At 43.3% G+C, this 13092-nt stretch overlaps 1 long non-coding RNA gene across 1 annotated transcript; it reads left to right on the top strand.

Moving 5' to 3' along the window:
- The first annotated feature begins 1676 nt into the window (after positions 1–1676).
- LOC147959404 (uncharacterized) lies at positions 1677–2147 on the top strand. Its single transcript, XR_015610590.1, has 3 exons — positions 1677–1822; positions 1915–1977; positions 2068–2147. It is a non-coding gene; the product is annotated as an uncharacterized LOC147959404 (long non-coding RNA).
- The last annotated feature ends 10945 nt before the right edge of the window (positions 2148–13092 follow it).

Raw genomic sequence — 13092 nt, forward strand, 5'->3', positions numbered from 1 at the left:
CCGGTCCACGAGTCTTTGGCCCACGAGCCTCGGGTCGACGGGCCTTCGGCCCACGAGACCCCGGAGGAGCACACGTCTGGATGGGGTACCTGGTCGGGTCAGCCTGAGCATGGCGGGGAGCCGAGTGGCCATGCTGATGATGGCGGGGAGCCGACTGATGAGGAGGGGGAGGAGGGGGGCAACGTCTACCAGCGTGGTGCTACACGGCTCCCGTCCGTGCCGGTGACCCGCGAGCAGAGGTGGTTGATTTTCCTTGATGGGGAGAGGTACGTAAGTGCATTTAATATTTTTGTACCTTCTGCATTCACGTTTCTTCAAATAACTAATGCGTTGGCCTTGTCATGCTGCAGGGGTTGGGACCACCATCATAGTGTCCGCCGGCCCAACTCCGTCCTTGGAGTTCTTTGCCGGCAAAACTTCCCGGGGTTTGTCACATTGCCTGGTGAGGGTCGGCTTCCAGAGCTTGGATTGAGCTGGGAGCACTACGTGGCTGCCCCGGCCCCGCCGGATGAGATTATCGACGGTGTCGTGTGCGACACGAGGGCAGACATGGTGATCAGAAAGTTCTGGGTAATTTCTCCTTTACACATTTAAAAATCTTCAACTAGCTAGTTATTAATTGTACTAATCAATATTGTCTCATTTGATTGCAGACATTCTACAGGTGTGAGGAGGGATACGAGGAGGACGCGGCACATGTTATCGAGAACGTCTGCAAGCGCCTACTCCAGAACTTACGGCACGAGGCTCGGGTGCAGGCTGTTCGAGACTACTACGCCTTGCGTGGTATCAAGAAGACCAAGCCGGCGTGCCGCGATAAGTTCCTGAGTAAGGAGCAGTACATGAAGGTAATTCTTAAGGCCTTCTCTACTTAAGTTCCTTCATTTAGTAATTCTTAGCCGTAGCGCTCAAGTTTCTATTTGCTAACTTAGGCGCCTCCGAGATGGTGTGCGGATCGGATGGATTGTTGGGAGGTGTTGGTCGATGAGTGGTGCTCAAAACAATGGCTATCCCTCCACAACGAGGCCAAGGACAAACGTGCCCAAATGGAAGGTGTGCCACACCATCAAGGCAGCTCCAACTTATATCAGTTCGGGCGCAACTGGGTATGTGGTTTGCTTCATGATTCATGCAATTCATTCATCATGCTAGCTTGAGCCCCTTAATTACTAATTTTCATTGTTTCTCTCTTTCAAGCACGCTACAATAAGGCGGATAAGGTGCCAGAGGTGTATGACCTGTATGCCATGGCCCACACTGCCTCTTTCAAGAAAGTCAAGGCTTTCTCTCAGTCTGACCTCGATGATGCAAACAACTTCACCAACATCTCCTCCCACAACAAGCTCGTGAGATATAGAGATGAGGGGAAGGCGAGGAAAGGGGAGGACTTTAACCCGAGCCAGGGTCCCATTGATCCAGAGCTGGTGATGATATCTGGTGGCGGGAGGTCCCATGGCTCCATAGCCATTGGAGATGGACTTATCCGTTGTCCTAGCACTCTCCCGGAGATCAAGGCGCGCCAGTCGAGCTCCGCTCCTGAGATAAGGCCTCGTGAACGGCCAGTGCAACTCGCCATCAAGGTTAGTGATACGTACTCAGTTATCTTTCTCCATTACATTGTGTGCGCTTCCATCAATGATTACAAATGGTCATGTGAGTGGTGTTGCAGGATGCTATACAGAGTGAGAGAGATAGAACGGAGAAACTTCTGGCAGAGGCGGCGGAGAGGCAGCGGGAGTTGGAGGAGAGGACGACAAAGATGATGGAGGAGGAGAGGGCACGGAATGACATGCAGGAAAGGGCCATGTACGAGCTCCTTGTGGTAAGTTTCTTCTGCAGATTAGCCAAAACATTCATGTAGTGTTTGTCTCATTACTAACTAGTATGACTGAGTCGTCAAAACCAAATGTGCAGTCTGTATGCGAGAAGACAGGTCAGACCGCTCCACCGATGCCAGTGATTGCTCCTGGGACCACGGTGAGTTTTATTTGAATGGACATTACTTGCTAGTATTAACATTTGAGTGTCATCATGCTAACAAGACATTGGAAATGATCTTTGGTGCAGCGTAACTCCAGACAAGCATCGCACGATCCTTCTCCAGCTACCGACACGAGCCACCCCGCTCCTACACCTCATGGATCTTGGTAAGTTTATCTAGTGTTTTTCTTAACAAATGCATAAAGACCTAGAATTAGCTTTATTTCCTCCAATGCTTACCATAATGACCTAGACTTAGCTTCTTCTCCTCCAAAATGACTTAATAAGCTTACTGACCTCCAAAACCATCCATTTTACCTAAGTTAGCTCTAAAACGATCTGTACTTAGCTTACTTATGTCAAAAATTGCATAATTAGCTTAGTTAGCTCATAGACGATCCATTTTACCTAAGTTAGCTCTAAAATGACCCATTTTACCTAGGTTAGCTTATAAATGATCCAGTTCATCCAAGTTAGCTAAAAAATGACCCATTTTACCTAGATTAGCTCCTAAATGATCCATTTTACCTACTTTAGCTTTAAAATGACCCATTTCACCTAGGTTAACTCCAAAATGACCCATCTTACCTAGGTTATCTCATAAACGATCCATTTCAACTAATTTAGCTCATAAACGATCCATTTCACCAAGTTAGCTAAAAAACGATCCATTTCACCTAAATTAGCTCTTAAATGATCCATTTCACCTAAGTTAGCTCAAAAAGATCCATTTCAACTAAATTAGCTCATAAATGATCCATTTCACCTAAGTTAGCTAAAAAACGATCCATTTCAACTAAGTTAGCTCATAAATGATCCATTTCACCTAAGTTAGCTAAAAAACGATCCATTTCACCTTAGTTACCTCAAAAACGATCCATTTGACCTTAGTTAGCTCATAAACGACCCATTTCAACTAAGTTAGCTCATAAATGATCCATTTCACCTTAGCTAGCTCATAAACGACCCATTTCAACTTAGTTAGCTCATATATGATCCATTTCACATAAGTTAGCTCATAAATGACATACTCTTCTTGTTCTAGTCTTCTTATTGTTCTACTCTTCTTGTTCTAGTCTTTTTCTTGTTCTACTCTTCTTCTTGTTCTACTCTTCCTGTTCTAACTTTCTTATTTTTCATTTTGCAGATTTCATTCACTTGACGAAAGCTTGCATAGATGGAGTGCTCCTTATCCCTTTCTCTGTTTCTTTTGTATCGTTGAACTATGCATGTATCGTTGGATGAAACTATTGTAATATATATGGTTGGACGCCTCTATGTTGAACTTGTTATGTATGATGGAACTATGCATGTAATATATATGGTTGGATGATGAAGTTATGTGTTGGATATCTTATATGTTTGCTCTGTAATGGCCTTTTGAAATATATCTATATATGTCATATATATATTTGTGATGAAAATTGTTGGATTTAATAAAAAACAGATAAAAGAGCCAATATGCAGGCTCTTTGCCGTCTACCACCGACGGCAATGGGCTCTTTGCCGTCTGCCGCGGACGGCAAAGAAGACACGTGGCATCCAGCTGTGCTTCCTGGGAGCTGACCCATTTGGTCAGTTTGCCTATAGTGGCAGACGACAAAGACTTTGCCATCAGTGGCAGACGGCAAAGAACCTGCACTTTTCCATCAGTGGCAGACGACAAAGAACCTGCCATGTAGTGACGTGTAGATGACATCATACGGCGGATGGCAAAGACACTAGAAATTTTGCCGTCAACGGCGGACGGCAAAGGCCTGCTGTTAGCCACTTAACGGACTGACCGCGCAATTATTGCCGTCCTCTCTCTTTGCCGTCCGCCGCAGACGGCAAAGGGCCTTTGCCGTCAGCCGCTAGGAAGCCGACGGCAAAGTAGCTGTTTACCGTAGCCTACTTTGCCGGAGCCTTTTGCCGTCCGCGGCTGACGGCAAAGGCCTTTGCCGTCCGCCGTGGCAGACGGCAAAATAGCTGATTCCTGTAGTGCTACTCCTTGCATTGATATCAATTGATGGGCATCTCCCTAGCCCATTGATTAGCCGCATCAATGTGAGACTTTCTCCTTTCTTGTCTTCTCCACATAACCCCCTTCATTATATTCTATTCCACCCATAGTGCTATATCCATGGCTCATGCCCATGTATTGCGTGAAAGTTGAAAAAAGTTTGAGATTACTAAAGTGTGAAACAATTGCTTGGCTTGTCATCGGGGTTGTGCATGATGAGAGCATTCTTGTGTGACGAAAATGGAGCATGACCAAACTATATGATTTTGTAGGGATGAACTTTCTTTGGCCATGTTATTTTGGGAAAACATAATTGCTTAGTTAGTATGCTTGAAGTATTATTATTTTTATGTCAATATTAAACTTTTATCTTGAATCTTTCAGATCTGAACATTCATGCCACAATAAAGAAAAATTACATTGAGAAATATGTTAGGAAGCATTTCACATCAAAAATTCTGTTTTTATCATTTACCTACTCGGGGACGAGCAGGAATTAAGCTTGGGGATTCTTGATACGTCTCCAACGTATCTATAATTTTTTATTGTTCCATGCTATTATATTATCTGTTTTGGATGTTAATGGGATTTATTTTACACTTTTATATTATTTTTGGGACTAACCTATTAATCGGAGGCCCAACCCAAATTGTTGTTTTTTTGCCTATTTCAGTGTTTCGTAGAAAATGGATATCAAACGGAGTCAAAACGGAATGAAACCTTCAGGAGCGTGATTTTTGGAACAAACGTGATCGAGGGGACTTGGAGTGGACATCAAGAAATCAACAAGGCGGCCACGAGGCAGGGGGAGCGCCCACCCCCCTGGGCGCACCCTCCACTCTCGTGGGCCCCTCGTTGCTCCACCGACCTACTTCTTCCTCCTTTATATATTGACATACCCCGAAACATCCAGGAGCACCACGAAACCCTATTTCCACCACCGCAACCTTCTGTACCCAAGAGATCCCATCTTGGGGCCTTTTCCGGAGCTCCGCCGGAGGGGGCATTGATCGCGGAGGGCCTCTACATCAACTCCATGGACCCTCCGATGATGTGTGAGTAGTTTACCTCAGACCTTCGGGTCCATAGCTAGTAGCTAGATGGCTTCTTCTCTCTCTTTGGATCTCAATACAAAGTTCTCCTCGATTCCCTTGGAGATCTATTCGATGTAATCTTCTTTTGTGGTGTGTTTGTCGAGATCCGATGAATTGTGGGTTTATGATCAAGTTTATCTATGAACAATATTTGAATCTTCTCTGAATTATTTTATGTATGATTGGTTTATCTTTGCAAGTCTCTTCGAATTATCAGTTTGGTTTGGCCTACTAGATTGATCTTTCTTGCAATGGGAGAAGTGCTTAGCTTTGGGTTCAATCTTGCGGTGCTCGATCCCAGTGATAGAAACGAAAACGACACGTATTATATTGTTGCCATTGAGGATAAAAAGATGGGGTTTATATCATATTGCATGAATTTATCCGTCTACATCATGTCATCTTGCTTAAGGCGTTACTCTGTTCTTATGAACTTAATACTCTAGATGCATGCTGGATAGCGGCGATGTGTGGAGTAATAGTAGTATATGCAGAATCGTTTCGGTCTACTTTTCTCGGACGTGATGCCTATATACATGATCATGCCTAGATATTCTCATAATTATTCGCTTTTCTATTAATTGCTCGACAATAATTTGTTCACCCACCGTAATACTTATGCTATATTGAGAGAAGCCACTAGTGAAACCTATGGCCCCCGGGTCTATTTTCCATCATACAAGTTTCCAATCTATTTTATTTTGCAATCTTTACTTTCAATCTATATCATAAAAATACCAAAAATATTTATCTTATTTTTATCATCTCTATCAGATCTCACTCTTGCAAGTGGCCGTTGTAAGTGCATCTAGTGCCCCTTAGTGATTTTGGTGTATTGAAGACTAATAGGTTAAGGGACTAATGCGTTTGTGAGTGTACACAGGTCTATAAGTCTATGAGGAGTTTGATATTTACAGGAAAAGTCAACCCCTAAAAATGAATATCTTCAACTGAAGATTTTGGTATTTCTGAAGACTTTCATGAAGACTTTGAAAGTGAAGAAATTGGTGTGTCCGTGAAGACTTGATATTCATGTGAGGAATATGAAGCTTGAAGACTTTCGTTTTCATAGTTTTGTTTTTCTCTTTCTTGAGTCATAGGAAATACCGTACTGTTAAAGGGGGTCGAGGAAATACTAAGGAAAAATTTCCATGTGATGCTCAACTCAAAATCCTACATCTACCAATCCCTTCGAGTGAAGCCATTGGAAATCTCATACAGTTCAGTCAATTTCTTCAGTGACAGAGACGAAGTTCTTCTGGTCTCTGAGGAATTTGTCCTGACTGAGGAGTTAGAAATTCGCCAGTGCGGATTGCCTACACAGTGAGGAACATGATAGCCCTGAGGATTCTGCTACTCTAAATTCCGACCGTTGCTGTGCTATGCGCCAGCTGTCCCAAAATATCTATCCACCTAACGGTCATATCATTGAAGGGCATTTATGTCTTATCATGTCGGGCTGCTCCCTAGGCTATAAATAGCCGCCCCCTACAACCCCTAGCTGGTTGGCTGCTCCCAGAGAAACCGACACTTGCCATTTGAGAGCAACCCATCCTTTGAGGACTTTGAGCGAAAATCATCAAGTGAGGAAAAACCAAAAACCCAAAACCCAAAACACCTACAAACCCCAAGTGATTGAGAATCACTGAAGAGATTGATCCTGAGTGGATCCGACGCTTGTTACCTTTGAAGACTGTGCTTCTTCAGACGGTTAGGCGTCATGGTCTAGAGCATCCAAGAGGAATTGTGGATCGCCGAGTCACCAAGTTTGTGAAGGTTTGGAAGTCGCCTGAAGACTTACCACGAGTGATTGGACGACGTCTGCGTGACCTTAGTTCAAGGAGAATACAGTGAGGACTGGGTGTCCTGAGCTGCGTGTTTAGGACTGGGTGTCTGGGACTGTGTGTCCTCGAGTTTAAATACTCAGCCGCTCCAACCAGACGTACAACTGAAACAGCAGTTGGAACTGGTCTACCAAATCATTGTCTTCACCAAGCTTACTGGTTCAATTTCCTCAACTCTTTCATTTCCTCATAACTGTGTTGTGTGCTTGTTCATATCTGTGTTTGAAGACTTTGACTGAAGACTTTCTCAATTTCCTTAGTTCAATTTCTTCAGACTGTTTGTCTTCATCCTGTGTTATCCTGTGATTACGCTTCATGTACTCTGTGCCTGTCTTCATTTCATCATGATGACTATGCTTGTATTCGGTTATGTTTACTTTTGAGTACTCATTGCGCTGCTAGTAGTTCTTCGCTAAGGAATTTCCTCACCGGCAAATTCCTTAGTGAAGAATTTCATAAAAATCGCCTATTCTCCCCCCTCTAGTCGATATAACGCACCTTCAATTGGTATCAGAGCAAGGTACTCCCTCGTTCTGTGTGATTTTGGTTTAACCGCCTGGAGTTTTAGTTATGTCGACCGCAGGTATGATCAAGGTCTCTGTTGGGTGTCCTACCTTCGATGGGACGAACTACCCCTACTGGAAGAATAAGATGCGAATGCATCTTGAAGCAATTGATAACGATCTCTGGTATGTTGTGGAACATGGTGTTCCCTCAGTCACACCTTCTCTGAATGCTGCTGATGTGAAGAGACTCAAGCAACTCGACTCTCAAGCGAAGAATATCATATGTGGCCATCTGAGCAAAGGACAGTATGGCAGAGTGAGTGCTTTGGAGACAGCAAAGCTTATCTGGGACAGGTTGTCCAAAGTGAATGAAGGAGTCTCAACTCAGCGTGACTCTCGAGTTGATGTTCTTCGCAATCTCTTCAACCTCTTCAAAAGACTCAACAATGAAAATGTTCAATAAACCTTCGATCGCCTCATTGACATCTCAAATGAGCTTCAAGCACTTGGTTCCACGGACATCACCGACCATGAGGTGGTGAAGAAATTGCTGAGATCGCTTGATTGCTCATTTGACACTCTGGCATTGATGATACAAGAACGTGTTGATTACAAATCACTTGATCCCGCTGATATTCTCGAGAGGCTAAATACTCATGAGTTCCAACTTGCTGAAAAGAGAGATCTCTATGGTTCAAGCTATGGCAGATCATGTGCACTACAGGCCAAGGCAGTATCTGAGTCCGAAGATGAAGACTCCGATAGCAGCCTTGGTGATCCTAAAGAACTAAGCCATGATCTGGCTCTGCTTGTGAAGAAGTTCCAAAAGTTCTCAAGACGTGGTCGCCTTGGAAGACCCTCAAGGAGCAATGATTCCTCATCAAGTGACTACAAGAGGAGGCTCTACCACAAATGCAAGAAGCCTGGACATTACATTCAAGACTGTCCTCAATGGGAAAAGGAATCAAAGAAGAAGAAATACTCTCTCTTTTGTTTGTGGGAATCTCTAGTGAGACCTGTGATAGAAGGGGTAAAGGTGAATTTCAGTCCTCTTTCTCTCGGAAATATACGCCACATGCCAGTGATCGTGGGATTGGCTTTGGGCCTTTCCTGCGCAGCTTAGGTGGAAGGCGAAGAAGGCCCCCTTCCGGGGGGGCCCGAGCCATCAGTGAGATACCACTCTGGAAGAGCTCGGATTCGGATTACAGTTCTGATGATGCGAAGAAAAAGAAGAAATCCTCAAAATCCTCATCATCAAAATCCTCAAAGCCTTCATATCATAAGAAGAGTAGCTCCAAGAAGGCCAGGGCATTCATTGGCAAGGAAATGGATTCTGAAGCTGAATCTGAAGAAAATGAGGAAGAGGACTCATCTGAGGAGTCCAAATTTGGAGTGGTGAGCCTAGCTCTCGCTACTGCATTCGTCAACAAGTCTATCTTCAACACTGAAGAAAATAACCTCACCAACAAAGCTGATGAAGGGGATGATGACTACGCTCCCACCTATTGCTTCATGGCAAAGGGTGCCAAGGTTCTCAAATATACCTCATCTGAATCAAGTGAGAATGAATCTGATGAAAATCTTAAGCCCAGCTATTCTAAACTTGCTAAGATTGCTGTAAAATAACAAAGGCTTTAGAAAAGGTTCAAAACATGCTAGACAAAAGTGATGATATGTTGGGTGAAGAAATGGATCGCACTAAAGCCCTAACTGAAAATCTTCAGAGATTTCAGACTAGGTTTGACAATCTTCAAAGTCATCATAACACTCTCTTATCCGATCATGAGAAGCTTTCTTATGAATTTCTTCAAAGAAAGCAAGATCTTGAAAAGCGAAGAGTGAGTTATGAAGATCTTCAGAAGGAGCGCGATTCATTACTTTCTCAACAAATTAGCACTTCTCAGGAAGAATTTGTTCCTCCATGCTTGAAGTGCATTGAACGTGAATCTGCTAATTCTTCACCTGAATGTTCAAATGCTGCTAATGTTTCAAATTCTTCACATACCTCTGCTATCACTAATTCCTCATCTGAGGACATTGCTAGTATCACTGATGATGCAGGGTTGAAGGAATTGTACACGATAGGCATGTACAAAAGCCTCAAAGGGCATCAGGCTCTTTGTGATGTGCTTAAAAAGCAGATCCTCAACAGGAACCCTAGGAAAGAGGGTATTGCCTTTGAGAGGCAACTCAATGCTGATGGTACATATTGGAAGCCTGAGCAGTACCCCAAAACTACATGGGTTGCTGCAAAGGGACCTCCAGTTGATCCATCTAACTTATCTGGATTTGCATGTGAATCTCCTCATTCTAATGATGAGTCAATTGACTCCAACTATAAACTGTTCAAAAATCAGAATGGTGAAGTATTTGCTAGATATGTTGGCACTAACTGCAGGAAGGGCTCCCCTATGAAGAAAATCTGGGTTCCCAAAAGATGCCTTGAAAATCTTCAGGTGAATGTCATCTTGACGCCACCTGTGAAGAACAGGAACCACAGATCAAATTCTTCATATGGATTCAAGTCCTCATACGACCAAACTCCTCACATGGATCATATTCCTCATATGGATCAAAGTCCTCATATGAACATCATCATGCTAACCCGTCTGTTTCGCAGGGAAGATCTAAGGATTATGGATATGTGCATTATTCTTCAAATCACTATGTCCATAAGTCCTCGAAGAATTTCTCTGCTTACTCTTATGCTTATTCTAACTACTCTTATGTGAAACGAAATGGACTGGCTTCTATGCCATCCTTCTCGTATGGAGCTCGCAGAATGATGAACTCTTTGCCACCCCTTCAGATGTGGGTGGTGAAGAAAAAGAACTAATCTCTTCTGCAGGGTCAGGTCTCCAGACGTACGTAATCGTCTGAAGAATTTGCTGGAGACCTGAGCATGCCTGATAGGACGCACGCTAATCATGAAGAAATAAACTTTCATTTCTCACGTCCTCATATTGCTTTATCAGTTCTTTTACTTGATAAAACTGATCTGATGAATTGATATCATATTCTTCACTGATGAAGTATATGAGTTTGTAAGCTGCACTAATTCGTCTGCAGGATGATCAACCCAAAGCCCCTGAGTGGGTCCTTGATAGTGGATGTACAAACCACATGACTGGTGACAAGAATCTATTGATGGATGCTCCGTTATCTCCGTCGCATCTGAAGCATATCATCTTTGCTGACAAAGGCAAAAGTCGGGTATTGGGTCTAGGTAAGGTTGTGATTACAAAGGATCGACACATGGATAAAGTCATGCTTGTTGAGTCCTTAGGATACAACCTTATGTCTGTCTCAATGCTTTGTGATCTTGATATGGTTGTTGTCTTTGGCAAGTACCGTTGTGTTGTGGTTATGGAAGCTGACAATTCCAAAGTCTTCGAAGGCTTTAGGAGAGGAGACCTGTATATTGTTGATTTCTCTACAGGACCACAACCAGCCGTGTGCTTACTTGCAAAAGCTTCAGAAGGCTGGCTCTGGCATCGATGACTTGGTCATGCAAGCATGACGAATTTGCACACGCTTGCGAAGAAGAAGCATGTCATTGGCATCGAGAATGTCAAATTCCTCAAGGATCACCTATGCGGAGCCTGTGAAGCTGGGAAGATGACGAAGGCCAAGCATCCAGCGAAGACTATCATGACCACCACTCGCCCATTTGAATTGCTTCACATGGATCTCTTTGGTCCTAATCATTATTCTGCTATTTCAAATGAAGCATCTCAATATGGCTTTGTTATTGTTGATGATTATTCTCGCTAGACATGGGTACACCTTGTTACTTACAAACATGAAGTGCAGGAAGTCTTCAAACGATTTTCCTCGAGGGCTTCAACCAACTTTGGTGTGAAGATCAAGCACATCAGAAGTGACAATGGCACTGAGTTCAAGAATTCTGGTCTCGATGACTATCTCGATGAACTTGGTATTACTCATGAGTTATCTGATCCTTACACTCCTCAGCAGAATGGCGTCGTGGAGCACAAGAACAGGACTCCTGCTGAGATGGCTCGCACTATGCTTGATGAATACAAAACGCCTCGTCGTTTCTGGACTGAGGCAATTGATACTGCGTGCCACATCATCAACAGAGTATATCTTCACAAATTCTTCAAAAAGACTGCTTATGAACTTCTCACTGATAAGAAACCCAATGTAAGTTATTTCAAAGTCTTTGGTGCTAAATGTTGGATTAGGGATCCTCATCACAACTCAAAATTTGCACCGAAAGCACATGAAGGTTTTATGCTTGGTTACGGAAAGGACTCGCACACCTACAGAGTCTTCAACAACGTTCTTCACAAAGTTGTTGAAACTGTAGATGTGTGGTTCGATGAAACTAATGGCTCGCAAAGAGAGCACCTACCTACTGTGATAGATGAACCAGCACCTGAGGAAACTATCAAGTTCAAGGCTACTGAGGATGTCATTCCTACTGAAGAATCTACTGAAGAATTCATTCCAGAACATGAAGAACGTCGAGCTAATGCACCTGAAGAAAATGCTGAAGAAAATGGTGCTGAAGAAAACGCTGATCAAACTCTTCAACGTCAACTAGCTCATCCTCGCATTGCAAAAGAAGTGCAAGTTGAAAAGATCATCAATGACATCAAAGCGCCAGAGCCCACTAAGGTAGATGAAGCATTTCTGGAGCCTGAGTGGATTCAGGCCATGCAAGAAGAACTACATCAGTTCGAGCTCAACAATGTTTGGGAACTGGTCAAATGTCCAGATCCTCGCAAGCATAATATCATCAGCACAAAGTGGATCTACCGCAACAAGCAAGATGAAAATGGCCTTGTGGTGAGGAATAAGGCACGGCTTGTAGCTCAAGGCTACACACAGGTTGAAGGAATTGATTTCGATGAAACTTTTGCACCTGTTGCTAGACTTGAGGCTATTCGCATATTACTTGCTTATGCTAACCATCATGATATCACTTTATATCAAATGGATGTGAAAATAGCATTCCTCAATGGTAAGCTTGAGGAAGAAGTATATGTTGCTCAAGCCCCAGGTTTTGAAGATCCAAAGAATCCTGACAAAGTCTTCAGACTCAACAAGGCCCTCTATGGCCTCAAGCAGGCCCCACGGGCTTGGTATGATACCTTGAAGGAACTCCTCATGAAGAAAGGCTTCAAACCCGGTTCACTCGACCCTACTCTTTTCACTAAATCTTATGATGGTGAATTGTTTGTGTGCCAAATATATGTTGATGATATTATCTTTGGTTGTACTGACCAACGTTATAGTGATGAATTTGCCTATATGATGAGTGAAGAATATCAAATGTCTAGGATGGGAGAGTTGAAATTCTTCTTAGGTCTTCAAATTCGTCAACAAAACAATGGCATATTCATCTCTTAGGAGAAATACCTCAAGGATGTACTGAGGAAGTTCGGCATGCAAGATTGCAAAGGCGTCAAAATTCTTATGCGCACAAATGGCCATCTGTGCACTGATGAAAATGGTATTGACTTCGATCATAAGGTATACCGCTCCATGATAGGTTCCTTATTGTACTTATGTGCATCTAAGCCAGATATAATGCTTAGTGTTTGCATGTGTGCCCGATTTCAAGCTGCACCGAAGGAATCACACCATAAGGCTGTGAAGCATATTCTTCGATATCTAGCTCACACACCAACACTTGG

This window comes from Triticum urartu, chromosome 7A (genome assembly GCF_056163025.1).
Source record: "Triticum urartu cultivar PI428250 chromosome 7A, HENAU_Tu73, whole genome shotgun sequence".
NCBI classification, from domain to species: domain Eukaryota; kingdom Viridiplantae; phylum Streptophyta; class Magnoliopsida; order Poales; family Poaceae; genus Triticum; species Triticum urartu.